This window comes from Choloepus didactylus, chromosome 12 (genome assembly GCF_015220235.1).
Source record: "Choloepus didactylus isolate mChoDid1 chromosome 12, mChoDid1.pri, whole genome shotgun sequence".
Classification (NCBI taxonomy): domain Eukaryota; kingdom Metazoa; phylum Chordata; class Mammalia; order Pilosa; family Megalonychidae; genus Choloepus; species Choloepus didactylus.
In genome coordinates this window covers 98,744,610-98,758,913 of record NC_051318.1, presented here as the reverse complement: position 1 = coordinate 98,758,913, position 14,304 = coordinate 98,744,610, and positions in this window count along the sequence as shown.

The window sequence follows — 14,304 nt, the reverse complement described above, 5'->3', positions numbered from 1 at the left end:
TGCCCGCCTGACATACAAATAGCCATAACAACAATAATATTTGGGAAATATGTTAGATCCAAATTTAAAACTGCAACCAAAACAAACCCTATGGATTAACACCACTCTTCTTTATCGGCACATTCTAGTGAATTTCATCCTCACAAACCACTACTCCATGAATCCTGAGGAGTCTTTAAAAGCTCCTACCATTTCTCTCTGTAAACAATGGCAATGATACCGGACAGACTGTTTACTGAGGCCTCTAAACCTGTTTGCATCATTACTCAGGAAGCACATGTTTCTGATTGGTTTGTTGTTTTTTACCCCCTGATATTCAAGGTAGTGGCATGTGGGGTTGGAGAGGGACCAAGAGATCAGGGAGCAATTCTAGCTGTAATGTCTTTTAATAAAATGTCCACACTTAGTCAGGCATGTCCGACAAAAGTCACGTGAGAGGAATTTTAATAGTCTGCATTCCTCAAGTCCCACTTTAGACTTAGGCAATGTTTAAGGACAGTGTGCCCTGGCATATGTATTTTGGCAAAGTTCCCTCTGTAATTCTGATTCCACTACTGATTAAGAACCTCTGGCATGCTTACATTAGTTTTCTCTGTACCTATGTCTCAATAAATAGTCTATGCTCTGAGATTAGGGACCCTCTGTAATCAACAGATAGATAATCTGGGACAGACCAATGGATGCACTCAACAAACTTTTGTACTGTTAATTGATCAAGCTGATTTGAGTTCTTTGTTAATTTCTCTAGCAGAGAAAAAAAAACATCTGAATCCCTGGGGCTATGGTATGTTTCTGTAAAATGAAACACTAGCCCTAGGATAGTGTAGCTTCCTCTCAATCACTTGTTTTCTTAAAAGAACATGCTAACCTCTAAGAACAGGTATGTACAGTTCAACGGATGTGTATTATTCACCTACCATGGGTAATTCATTGTGAAAGAAGCTGATAGAGCAGCTTAAAGTGAGACAAGGAACAGGGTAAGTTCTAGCCCTTAGCAACTACGCAATATTGAATTTACCCATCATTACTATAGTCCTTCATAAGCAGTTCTGGCCTGGGCTAGCTATGCTCAACAAGACAAAGCACAAAAGGAATATTTCTTAACCATAGCCTCAGTACTCAGAGTCAGAGAGTGATAACTGAATCGTGTCCTTAAAAAGAATATCACGTGTGCCCAAAATTGGAGAGGCATGCGCTAGATATTTAGAACAAGTGGGACTACAAAGGTGCAGCCGTAAATCTGAAGGAGCACAGGGAAAACTAATTCCTTCCTAAAATAGAACTGACTATGATGGGTACATATTTATTTTATTTTTTGGAAAAAACACTCTTGTAATTACATAAATTCCACTCTATTTAATACAAGCATATTTTTCGACAAGGGAAAACGCAGAAGAGAGCATATCTAGTATTTTTTTTTTGTCCAGTGACTATTCCTACATCACCATTCTTATTATCTATTAGGGAAGCCCCAATTCCCTACTCTCTATCTCTGTCTTTGAGGTGGAGATAATTTCACTTTATAGATACAAGGATGAGCACATGATGTTAAGACTGACAAATTGGATCACAATTAATGGTTCAGAAATGAGCACATGAACTAAATTGATTCAATAAGAACTAGCCCTGGACCTTTTGTTAGTACTGAAAAAGTATTGGAAAAGAAACATTCACTGGTATAATGTAAGCCTGGAGCTGCCTGTGACCTGTTTGCGATCACAGGGAAGGAGATTTATTTGTGAATGAAGGCCATACAGAGAACAGAATAGGTAAATAATGGAGAGAGAAAGAAGAAAGAGAGAGAAAGAGATTTAGGGAAGACGTTGTAGGCTCTGGTTCCAAAGATGCCCTACGAGATCATTTCCTTTGAACTCAGTTATGTGAGCAATTAAATTCTTTCATTGGTTTATGTCAAGTTGAACCAAGTTTGTGTGATTTGCAATAAATTAAGTATCCTATCTAAAATAGATGGAACTGGTGCTTTAATTAAGATCAAGACAACATGAAATAGTTTTGGGGGACATGTTGGATCTCAGGAAAAGCTCAGGATGTCTCATCCTGTACCTCCTTGGCTTGAGAGATAATAGAAATATTCACAATCCTTTGAAGAAGGAAAAAAATGCAAAATGATGCTTGAATTCCCTTTACCAAAAGAAAAGTATTCCACCCAATCAGAGAAGCTTAAAATTAATACCTTGGAGGCAATGGAGGTGACTTTATGGCTTTGACTCAGTTCATCAGAGGCACCAAGGAAGGTTGACTTTATCATTCAAACTGAGACAGTTTTGAGAGTCAAAGAGCACACTAATAATGATGCCTGGACACAGCTAATGTTAGTACTATCTTAGGGAAATCAAAATGTATATTTATTCCACACAAAAGGAATGAAATTGGAAAGTGGCAAGAACACTGGGTTTTTATTCTGAAAGTCTCAAGTCCAAATCTTGTTTCTCTCTTTACATATCTGGCAAGTCTTTTCACATGCAGATTTCACTTTTTAAAATAAAAAAATGGGTCAAATATTTTATCTCAAATTGTTGTTTTGAAACAAATATGTTAAAATGATGTGTATGCAGTGAAAAACTAGTGTTTTTTTTTCTTGTGAAATACAATCTTTATTGAAGGAAAGTAGGATCTGAAAAGGCCCTCGAGAGCTGAAGTCAGAAAAGAAAGTGAAAGGATGAAAGTGGCCAAGAGAGACTATGTGCACTGAGCATGGAGTTTTTATTTGTGGCCAAGAGAGACTATGTGCACTGAGCATGGAGTTTTTATTTATTGTCTGGGGGGCGCAGTTCAGTTGAGGATTTTCCTGAAGGCAGAGGGCACCACCTGGAGGTAACATGGATGCATTAGCGTTTATTGGCATAGCGTCTATGAGTTTTTGTAATAAGGGCGATTTTGTAAGCATTTCCATCAAGGGAATTGATCACTGGGGAGCTGGAAGTCTGTCCAGCTTATTATCTAGAGTAAACTCTGGCCCTACTCTGATCCATTTAAATATTATGTCACCTTCTAAAAATTCTTGCAAGTGAGCCTTCAATCTTTATGTCTACTTTAGTCATTAGCAACAGCCTGTGGTGGATGGGGATTCAGGGACATTAGAAACTGGTCCCTTATCAACGGTACCTGAGCTGTGTGATCTTGAACAAATCACCTTATTTCTGATCTCTGGATCTCTAATATGAGAGACCAATATGGAGCAGCTTTGTGGTAAAAGCAGTTGCTCAGCAGTCAAATATGAATTCAATGTCTGGCTCTACCAGATACCTGAGGAATATCATCTACTCTCCTAAAGCTTTGTTTTCTAATCAGTAAAATGTGAAGCACATTTAAACCTATAAAGTAAAGCTATTAGTAACTGAAGTTCAGTATAGGAGATGCTGCATGTACTAAAGTTTCATAGCACCAGGTATATGCTAAGTGCGAAAACTAATTTTTTATTTTGGTTTTAATTCCATGGAACCCTCCAAATGAAATCATTATAATGTTAAACCTACTTATAAAGATAAGTCACTCTGAAGCTAAAGTAGTCTTTATCATTTATAGTAGACTGTATTTTCCAAAGATGGCTACACCAATATACATCCTGCCCTAAATGCTCTTCTTAAAATGCAACATTGATGCTCCCCTGCTGAGAGCTATGCTCTATGTTTTCTACAACCTAGGTAAGTGGCTGTAACTGCATGGATCAATATAGTACAGCATAAGTGATGCTTCACAACTTCCAAGGCTAAGTCTAAAAAAGAAATAAAACTTCCACCTGGCTCTACTTTTCTTAAGATGAGCTCCTTTGGAGGCCAGAGCCAACATGTGAGATGTCTGGCTAACTGAAACTTCTGTGCAGGAGATACTACATGGAGAGCCCATATATATTAATAAAAACAGAGATGCCCAAGGAGCCCCTGTTATTCCATTTCCCAGCTGTTTGAGTTGTTCCAGAATCAGCTGCCAGTCATGTGGTGAGTGAGCTTTCAGATGACTTCAGTCTCTGCTTTTGAGCCACCCTGGTTAACACTGTCTTGGAACACAGGCAAGCCATCCCTGCCAAGCCCTTCCAAAACTGCAGGTTCACAAGCAAATTAAATTATTGAAGTTTTAAGTCAATAACATTTGAAATGGTTTATTATTTAACCATAGTAACCAGAACGTTTACTGTTTACAATGCATTCTTTTTATGGCCATTGATCTAACAGGTAACAATTTCAGCCTCCTAAATGTAGACTTCCAATTCATTTTTCCTCATGTGCTGACTCAAATTTGCGCTACAAGGTGTAGACCCATGACTCTGCAACACTCTGGATAACCAGTTACTTTTAGAGTAGACCTAATTAAACATCTGTATACAAAAAAGGTACCCAAGAGGCTTCCAACATGCTTCCAAATCTTTTCTGTGTCCCAGTTCCATGCACATTAGGATTTACAGTGGAAATAAATTCTGGTGTAATGTTAATTTTAGTTCACAATATTCAAATGGGCATATTTTTAGATTTTTACCTTTACAATATTTTAGGAAAATGTTATTTAACCAGAGAGCCCAAGCTTATTTATATATATTATATATATATAAGTTATATATATATAATATATATATTTCAAATGTAGATAATGTTTATATTTGTTGGAGGAATGGGAATTTTACTTACATGGTATTAAAACATTACTTCAATTTGAGTTATTTTATGTCTATTACAATATTGGAAATTATTTGGAATCCAATGCAAATGTAATAGCTTAAAATTTTGGGTCAAAGAATAAATAAATTAAATTCAGGTATTTGGAGATCTTTTTCTTTCAGTTCGTAGCCACTAGCTTCACCAATTCAACATTAACTTATAGGTACTGTATACAGTATCTTAGAGCTGTGCATCTATGATTCCTTCCTAGCATATGAATCTCATTTCAAAGGGAAGCATAGAAAAAAAAGAAAAGAATAATTTATAAAGAATATGTTTTTTTTTTTCTTTTGGTGTTAAATTTGCCCCATTAAGCTCACCTAATGATCCAAAATTAATAAAATATTTAAAGAATTAAAATTTAAAATTTGAGGCGCAAATGATAGGGCTTTGTAATAAACTTGTAAAAACTCAAGGAAGAATCTATCTCCTGCAAGAGAAAATGGTGGGGTAATCAAATGTGTTAAACTGTCCTTTTAAAACCATTTCCAGAAAGTCATGTTTTTTTTAAAAGAGAGAAGTGAGTTCTTAGTCATATCAGGAAGGCTTTCCCAGACCTCCACCTCAGTTTGATTCTTCTCATAATTTCTATTATTTTTGATTATTTCTTCTTCTAAAGATATATGTTTCTAAATATTTAATGCAGATTGTTGAAAATAGTTTTCACTTATATCCATATGATTATGCATTATTAGACATGTAACCCAAATCTCCACATAGACCCAAGAAGATGGAACTATGGTGGTCAGAGTAGAAGAACCAAAATGATCAAGAAAATGGAGGAACTATCATCTAAGGAGAAACCATGAGACAGCTCTGGACAGAAAAGAAAATGTGCAGATAAATTCTATTACAAGACTGTGGTGTCATAACAATGCCCTGTGAGTGGTGTGGCCCTCTGAAGACTTTAAGACAAATTAAATTATTGAAGTTTTAAGTCAATAACATTTGAAATGGTTTATTATTTAACCATAGTAACCAGAACGTTTACTGTTTACAATGCATTCTTTTTATGGCCATTGATCTAACAGGTAACAAGAGAGTTGGCATTTGAATTTACTGTAGACTGTATGGTAATAGGAAATGCACAATTTAGAAATCAGGAGCCAGGCTCCCAGTTCTATTGCTGACTATTTAGTCAAATCTAAAAAGTCATTCAATTTTGCTCAAATTTGGAATCCACACTAGCTCACTAGGGATTTTTTCCTTGGGTAGAAGGATAGGATATCTGAACCCTCTAATATTTTATGAACATATCATATGGTGGGGAAGAAAACCTATAGCTTGATGAGATTTTTCAGGGATCTGTGACTCTCTAACATTTAATAATCACATGATTAAACATTTCCCATGCTCTCTTTCAGAACAGATATTGGATATATCAAAACCATGAGATAAGCTCAGACTAATATCCTGAGTATTCTGACTTTAAAATAGTGAAGTTAAATTCATTGTTCTTTATGATTCACTGTGTATCAGTCAGATATGACTAATCTATAACCTCTCAATCTGATGTATTTTTTTTTTCCAATCTGATGTAAAAGAATAAATTTACCACTCTATAATCCAACACTGGTGTTGTTCCATGAAACCTGTAGTCCACTCTTGGATAAAGAAAATGAATACTGAAGTCCTGGATCAGATAGTTTAAAATAAGCAAACGTTTGTCACCCAATGATAATCTCATTAGAAGTTTAGTGAAATTTTTCATCAGGAAGTTCACCCATACTCATAAAGAGGTTTCATTAAAATCCTTGCTTACTTGAATTCTTGAAATCATGGTGGCACTGTCCTCACCTAAGTATCTATCCATGTGCAACAATTGAGTCTTTGGGTGCCTTTTTCACCTTTGGATGAAGCTCTAATTTCAGCAGTATCTCCAAGCTGTTACCCATGACCAGTTCTGAAGGTAAGAAAACCTGCAAGATTATTTCTAAGCCACCAGCTAACATAAAACACAAATTTGCTAATTTTCTGATTTATATAAAATTGATATTACAGGATTTCAAAACATTTTTTCAGGTGTTATCTGAGGCTGTCACATTTCCAAGATGCACTTCACTTGCTTCATATGTCAAACAAGATCTATCAATTACAGAATCACTGGCTACATGAGGATGATAATAAGTAGTTATCTTTCAGCTTAAGCTATTCAAATAATGATAACTACCAAGAGTACTATTTTTCACAGTAGGTAATAGGAAATTGGTACTCTATCACTTAGAATAGATTTTCTTTTAGCCTGGCATTTTATGTTAGAATTTCTTTTAGATATTTATGTGAAATTTAGTCCCTGGATATTTCATATTATTTCTCAAGTACATTTGAAACAAGTACCTTAATTAAGTAGCCTAGGTTATTGTTATTTTGGTAGGTCTGATTTATCTCAAGAAATGTGGTTTCCTTTCTCTTGACATTTTGTCCAGAGCACCCATGCTCTTATTCATATTTTGTCTCAGTTTGTGATCTGCTCATCTTAGCAAATGACACAGAAATGCCCATACTTTGGAGACCATCTTCCTCTTAAATGCATTCAACTGCCCTGTGTACAACCAGAAACACACTAACTCTCTCCAGAATAGGGTTCAAGTCCTTGGATAATGTTCACTTTTAAACTTGATATTCTATAACTTGAATACTACAACATGAAATTAATGCAATTTATGTCATATAAGGGAATAAGATAGGGAAGAAAACAAAGCTATTTGCTTGATGTACATGTACAAACATATAACAAAACAAGGAAGAAATATTTATAACCATTACTATACTCATTCCTGTTAACTGGTCATGGGATCATATTTTGTATTTATTATTGCCTACTCCCACTACCCATTCCATGTTCTCTTTACCCTCAGCAAGCACCTCAGCTGGCCATGGTTCTTTATTTGGTGGGGTGACCCAAACCTTCATTCCTGAAGTTTCTAGGCCATTGGAAGCTTTCCTTGGGTTGGGTTGTTGCAGTTTTCCACTGACTTTAATCACAGGGCATGGTAGTACTGAGTCACCATAGAGGATCTCCTGTATTCCCAGCAAACTCTTCTTTACCTCTATCATGTAGTTACAGACCTATTTCAACTTTATAGTCACCTCAGCCAGTACAGTAATTCCCATCTTTGCCTTTTGATTCAGAGGCATGAGGAGCCCAAAGTGGCCAAGTGGCAGTCTTAACTTCCAGTTCAATGGAATCATTGTGTCTCCTGGTAGAAGCACTCCTCCTTTTGGAAGTAAGACCTGTAGGCCAGCAGAACCTAAGGATGCATGGACAAGAAGCAAAAATATTTCTAGTGGACCACTAGGGGTAATAATGAGGAGTGCCACTCCCATTTCCACCCCTTGACTCATGACCAGCGAATCCTGGCTATGGGAGAAACAGCACCATAGAGAAGACACTGATTTAGAGCATACACAGCCTCCTGGAGAACACTGCCCCAGGCTTGCACAGTGCCACCTAGTTGGTCCTGTAATTGAGTCTTCAAAAGGCCATTCCACTTTTCTATCAATCCAGCTGCTTCAGGATGATGGGGAACATGGTAAGACCAGTTAATTCTATAAGAAAATGCCTATTCCCACACTTCATTTGCTTTGAAATGAGTTCCTTGATCAGAAGCAATGCTGGGTGAAATACCATGATGGCAGATAAGGCATTCTCTAAGTCCATGGATGGTAGTTTTTGTGGAAGCATTGTGTGCAGGGAAGGCAAAACTATATCCAGAGTATGTGTCTATTCCAGTTAGAACAGATCATTGTGCCTTCTGTGATGGAAGTAGTCCAATGTAGTCAACTTGCCACCAGGTAGTAGGCTGATAAACTTATGGGATGGTGCTATATCAGGGACTGCATCTCAGTCTCTGCTGCTGGCAGGTTGGGCATTTAGCAGTGTCTGCTGCCAGGTCAGCCTTGGTGGGTGGAAGTCATGTTGCTGAGCCCTTGCATAACTGCCATCCTAACACCTAGGCTACTTTGTTCATGAACCCACTGGGCAATGACAGGAGTGCCTGGGAAAAGAGGCTGACTGTTATCTACAGAATGGGTCATCTTATTCACCTGGTTATTAAAATCTTCCTCTGGTAACATTACCCAGTGGTGAGCATTCATGTGAGATGCAAATATCTTCAGGTTTTTGCCCACTCAGAAAGGTCTATCCACATACTTCTTCCCCAGACCTCTTTGTCACCAATTTTCCAATCATATTCCTTTCACATCCCTGACAATCCAGCAAAACCATTGGCAGCAGCCCATGGATCAGTATACAAATGCACCTCTGGCCAGTTCTCCTTCCAAGCAAAATGAACAAACAGGTACAATGCTTGAAGTTCCATTCACTGGGAGGATTTCTCCTCACCACTGTCCTTTAGAGGCATACCAGAAAGGGGCTGCAGTGTTGCAGCTTCCCACTTTTGGTTGGTACATGCATATCATACAGAACCATCTGTAAACCAGACCCAAGTTTTCCCCTCAGTCAACTGATGGTAAGGAACTCCCCAAGAGGCCATAGCTGTGGGCTGGGAAAGAGAAGATAATGTGGCAGGAGTGGGGCCATAGGCATTTGGGCCACTTCTTCATGTAACTTATTTGTGACTTCAGGACCCCAATGAGCCCTATCTTATATATACCACTTCCATTTTATGATGGAGCGCTGCTGTGCACATGCAACTTTATGGCCTGATGGGTCAGACAACACTCAGCTCATGAGAGGCAACTCGGGTCTCATGGTAACTCAGTGGCCCATGGTTAAGCATTTGGTCTCTACTACAGCCCAGTAGCAGATCAAAAGCTGTTTCTCAAAAGGAGAGTAGTTGTCTGCAGAGGATGGCAAGGCTTTGGTCCAAAATTTTAAGGTTATCAATTGTGATTCTCAGGGGCCTGCCAAAGGCTCCAGACAGCAACTCTATTTGCCACTGACACTTCCCAGCATGACTGGATCTCCTGGATCATATGGCCCAGGTGGTAGAGCAGCTTGTGCAGCAACCTATCCCTGTTGCCAAATCTCTTGTTCTGGTCTTCACTCAAAACAAGCAGCCTTTCTTGTCATTCAATAAGTGGGCCAGAGTAGCACACCCACATGAGGAATATGCTGTCTCCAAAATCCAAAGAGTTCAACTAGACATTGTGCCTCTTTTTTGTTATAGGAGGGGCCAGATGCAATGGTTTATCCTTCACCTTAGAAGGGATATCATGACATTCCCCATACCACTGGACACCTAGTAATTTCACTGAGGTGGAAGTCCACTTTATTTTTGTTGGATTTATCACCCATCCTCTGACACCACAAATGCCTTCTCAATAAGTCTAGAGTGGCTTCTACTTCTTGCTCACTAGATCCAATCAACATGGTATCATCAATATAATGGGCCAGTGTGAGGTCTTGAGGGAGGGAGAGATGATCAAGGTCACTGTGGATTAGATTAGGACATTGGCTGGAGAGTTGATATATCCATGAGGTAGGAGAGTGAAGGTGTATTTCTGGACTTTCCAGCAAAAGCAATCTGTTTCTGGTGGTCTTTACTAATAGCAATGAGAAAAAAGCATTTTCCAGATCAATAACTTCATACCAGATATCAGGGGATGTGTTCATTTGCTCAAGCAATGATACCACATCTGGAATAACAACTGTAATTGGAGTCACTATCTGGTTATGTTCATGATAATCCACTGCCTTCCTCCAAGATCCAAATGTTTTCTTCACAGGCCATATAGGATGGGTGAATGGGGATGTGGTAGGAATCACTGCCCCTACCTCCTTCAAGTCCTTGATGGTAGCATGAATCTCTGTAATCCCTTCAGGAATCAAGTATTGCTTTTGATTTACTATTTTTGAAAGGCAGGGAAATTGTAGTGGCTTCCACTTCACCTTTCCTACCATAAACACCCTCACTCCAGAAATCATGGAGCCACCATAGGGATTCTGTCAGTTGCTGAGTATGTATATTCCAATTATACTTTCTGGAACTGAAGAAATAACCACAGAATGGGTCCAGGGACCTATTGGACCAATTGTGAGACAGATTTGAGCTAAAACTCCATTGGTTACCTGACTACCATAAGGCACTACTCTGACTGGTGAACCACAGTGACATTATGGGTCTCCTGGAATTAATATCACTTCTGAGCCAGTGTCTAATAATCCCTGAAATGTCTGATTATTTCCTTTCCCCCAATGAAGTTACCTGGTAAAAGGCCATATGTCTCTTTGGGGAAGGTTGGGAAGCAGATTAGCAGAGTAAATTTTTGGCAGTGTTAAGAGTGTCCTTCCTCAAAGGGACCTGTCCTTCCCTTAATTCAAGGGGCTCTGTGTCTGTAAACTGTCTGAAGACTGGGAATTGATTAATGGGCTATGACTCTCTGTTTTTGTAATTCAAGTTAGACTTTTGTTCACTTGGCCTAGAAATCTTCCGCATATACAGATCAAGCAGGAATTTAGTAGACAGCCATACATTTTACTTCTAGGTACCTCATGATCTACTAGCCAAAATCATAGATTTCTGTGAGTCAGACTCTTTTGATTGCTGCTTTGTTTCTGTTGTCCATTATGTTAGCCATGCCCACCTTGCTTTTGTGATTAAGTGCTGCCACTTGGCTTCTGCCAACCTGAGATCCAATCATTCCCATGTAATTAAGGTTCCAAGTTCAGCGACAGCAGTTCCCATAGTAAAATCTGACCTAAAGAGAAGAGCAACCTCAAAGCTATTCAGGGAAGAGGGAGTTAGTCTCAGGAGTTTATTCCTCACAATCCTGCTGAAAGGTGTGCCTTCTGTACATTCCTGGGGTGGGTGAGCAGATCTCACATGAGAAATCCACCCTAACATTCCAGTCTCTCTAAGTCTTTGGATCCCCTCATCTACATTATACCAGGGCAGTTCTGACATTTCAACCTCAGGTAATGCTGACCACCTTTTGGCCCATGTCTCAGCCAACCACTGGAACAAACTTTTAGAGCCCTTTCTAACTCCTTGAGCTACAACACTGACTCCAGAATCTCTGCTTAGTGGACCCATATCAATAAATTCAGCTCGATCCAATTTATATTCCTTTCACCATTATCTCTTGCCATTAATATCCATTGACACATATTCCACTGATTTCTATCTAAATAAATTCGAAAAATCATGCAGTTGTTTTGTTTCTCTAGAGAATCCTGACTAATACCAGTTATCTGCAAATATTATTATGTTTTTATAAAAATTGCCTTGGATTCGTGGGGATACATGAATCCAAGTTCTGTAGGGCAGGCTGCAAGCTGGGAACTGCTATGAAGGTTTTTGATAAGTTCCCCAGGACAAGCTGGCCAGCTGAATTAGAGATGGAAATTCTCTCTTCTGATTGCTGAAATCATCATTTCTCCTTTTAAAGTCTTCAACTGATTGGATGAAATGTCACTCACTGTTGAAGGCAATCTCCTCAGTTGATTGTAGATGTAATCAGTTCCATAGACGCAGTCAACATACTGATGATTTAAGTCCACAGAATGTCTTCATGATAACAATCAGGCCAGTGCTTGCCTGATCAAATAACTGGACACCATAACCTGGGCCAACTTGACACATGAACCTAACCATCACAATGGACTATACACTTTTATTTTTAAAACCTGTTTAACAACATGAGATAGATCAGGGAAAACTGTTTTCATAAAATAATAATAAGATGTTTTCTATTATCTAGGATAAAATTAATGCTGCAAATGGAAAAATGTACTAGTATTTTTGAGTTTGAATTACTTGTTTTCATTCCATTAAACAGTATTGAATTGGATTGGATTCTATTCCTCATTTCTTCTCAGAGGCTAGTGTTTCCAAACATGTTTCTTCTATGTTTTGAATCAAAGATAGAAGCAGCATGATCCTCTGTAATAGGTGGTAAACAATGTGCAAATACCTTTCTCTGCATCTGTTCCCTTATTTATAGTATGAATATTAAGATTAGAAATTATTTTTCTAGAAAGTCAGTTTTTGCACTAAAATCACAAGAATGTAGCAGGATACAAGATTAATGCACATAAGTCAGTAATGTTCCTATGCACTAGAAAAGACCTAACTGAAGAGACACTCAAGAAAAAGATTCCATTCTTAATAGCAACTAAAAAAATCAAGTACCTAGGAGTAAACTTAACCAAGGATGTAAAAGACCTATACATAGAAAATTACATAACTTTACTAAAAGAAATGGAAGGGGACCTAAAAAGATGGAAAAATATTCCTTGTTCATGGATAGGAAGGCTAAATGTCATTAACATGTCAATTCTACCCAAACTCATCTACAGATTCAATGCAATCCCAATCAAAATTCCAACAATCTATTTTGCAGACTTGGTAAAACTAGTTATCAAATTTATTTGGAAGGGGAAGATGCCTTAAATTGCTAAAAAAACATTCTAAAACAGAAAAACGAAGTGGGAGGACTTAACTTCCTGACTTTGAAGCTTACTATAAAGCCACAGTAGTCAAAACAGTATGGTACTGGCACAAAAATAGACATACTGATCAATGGAATTGAATTGAGAATTCAGAGATAGACTCCCAGATCTATGGTTGACTGATCTTTGATAAGGCACCCCAAACCACTGAACTGGGACATAACAGTCTTTTCAACAAATGGGGCTGGGAGATCTGGATATCCATATTCAAAAGAATGAAAGAGGCCCCCCACCTCACACTCTACACAAAAAATTAACTCAAAATGGATTAAAGACCTCAACATAAGAGACAGTACCATAAAACTCCTAGAAGATAATGTAGGGAAACAACTTCAAGACCTTGTATTAGGTGGTCATTTCTTAGACCTTACACCCAAAGCACAAGCAATGAAAGGAAAAATAGATAAATGGGAAATACTCAAAATTAAAAGCATCTGTACCTCCAAGGAATTTTTCCAAAAGGTGAAGAGGCAGCCAACTCAATGGGAAAAAATATTTGGAAACCACATATCTGACAAAAGACTGATATCTTGCATATATAAAGAAATCGTACAACTCAATGACAATAGTACAGACAGACCAATTATAAAATGGGTAAAGGATATGAAAAGACATTTATCTGAAGAGGAAATACAAATGGCTAAAAAATAAATAAAAAAAACATTCATCTTCACTAGCTAATAGGGAGACGCAAATTAAGACCATGATGAGATATCATCTCACACCAATTAGAATGGCTGCCATTAAACAAACAGGAAACTACAAATGCTGGAGAGGATGTAGAGAAATTGGAACTCATTCATTGCTGGTGGGACTGTATAATGGTACAGCCACTCTGGAGAACAGTATGGCCGTTCCTTAGAAAACTAGATATTGAGTTACCCTTCGATCTGGCAATTTCATGTCTTGGTATATACCCAGAAGATCTGAAAGCAGTGACACAAACAGATATTTGCACACCAATGTTCTTAGTGGCATTATTCACAATTGCTAAGAGAGGGAAACAACCCAAATGTCCTTCGACAGATGAGTGGATAAACAAAATGTGGTATATACACACGATAGAATACTACGTGTCAGTAAGAAGGAATGAGGTTGTGAAACATATGACAATATGGATAACATAATGCTGAGTGAAATAAACCAGATATAAAAAGAGAGATATTCTATGTTACCACTAATGTGAACTCTGTGAAAAATGTAAAATAAATATAT